General features: G+C 40.7%; 1 non-coding gene across 1 annotated transcript; it reads left to right on the forward strand.

Annotated features, from left to right (window-relative positions):
- The first annotated feature begins 503 nt into the window (after positions 1-503).
- Positions 504-694, forward strand: LOC131185452 (U2 spliceosomal RNA). The gene has a single exon (XR_009152157.1). It is a non-coding gene; the product is annotated as a U2 spliceosomal RNA (small nuclear RNA).
- The last annotated feature ends 503 nt before the right edge of the window (positions 695-1,197 follow it).

Genomic DNA, 1,197 nt, shown 5'->3' on the forward strand with positions numbered 1-1,197 from the left:
GAACCTGCAGTAACTGCAGGCTGCTGCTGTTAATAACAGACTGTTTTAACAGTCTGAGCCACAGAGGCCCCTAATGAAAGGGAACAATAGGACAGGAACGGTAGGCACTTTTGTGCTCTTATGCACGCCCCTTACAGACCTCTTAGGAATGCGGTGAGGTCAATAGTAGACAGTTTTTGGTTGAAGATTTTTGGGATTTTGAGAAGAGACCACAGAGTCAGGTAGTGAGTTCCAAGCATTAACAACTCTTATTACAAAAGTCATATTTTCTGCAATCAAGTTTGAAGCGGTTGACATTAAGTTTGAATCTATGGTTTGCTCTTGTATTGTTGCGATTGAAGCTGAAGTAGTCTTTTACAGGAAGGATATTACAATAGATGATTCTCTGTGTTAAACACAGGTCATGTCGGAGTCGGCGGAGTTCTAAGTTTTCTAATCCCAGGATTTCAAGCCTGGTGGTATGAAGAGAAGGGAAGCCGCTGGCATCCCTCCCATTGCTGAGTATCGCTTCTCGGCCTTTTGGCTAAGATCAAGTGTAGTATCTGTTCTTATCAGTTTTATATCTGATATGTCCTCTATCTGAGGACTGCGTATTAAATGGGTTTTTAGAACTGGGAGATGGACTAGGGGCTTGCTCCATCCACTCCACGCATTGACCTGGTATTGCAGTGCTTCCAGGGACAGTCCCCCCCCCACCTTATTTGGTTCAAAATTAGATTTGAATTGTTTTTCTTTTCTTTTCCTTTCTTTTTTTTCCTTCTATGTTTTCATTCTACCTCTTTTCCATCCTTATCTACATCTCCTTCTCTTCCTCCTTATTCCTTTCTCCACCCTTCAACTTCCCTTTCAATTTCTCCTTTTTTTTTCTTCCTTCCCTATTTTCCTTCCACCCCTTCTCCATTCACTTCTACTTCTCCTCCTTTGCCTTTTCTTATTCCTTTCTTCTCCTTTCCTTCTTCCTTTATTTCATTTCCTTCCATGTTTTCTTTCTATTCCTCCTCCCTCCATATTTATTTCCAGTTCTTTTTTTTTTTTTAAATTTGCATTTATATCCCACCGTTCTCCGAAGACTCAGGGCGGCTTACACTATGTTAAGCAATAGTCTTCATCCATTTGTATATTATATACAAAGTCAACTTTATTGCCCCCAACAATCCGGGTCCTCATTTTACCTACCTTATAAAGATGGAAGGCTGA

The sequence above is a fragment of the Ahaetulla prasina genome, chromosome 14 (genome assembly GCF_028640845.1).
Source record: "Ahaetulla prasina isolate Xishuangbanna chromosome 14, ASM2864084v1, whole genome shotgun sequence".
Classification (NCBI taxonomy): domain Eukaryota; kingdom Metazoa; phylum Chordata; class Lepidosauria; order Squamata; family Colubridae; genus Ahaetulla; species Ahaetulla prasina.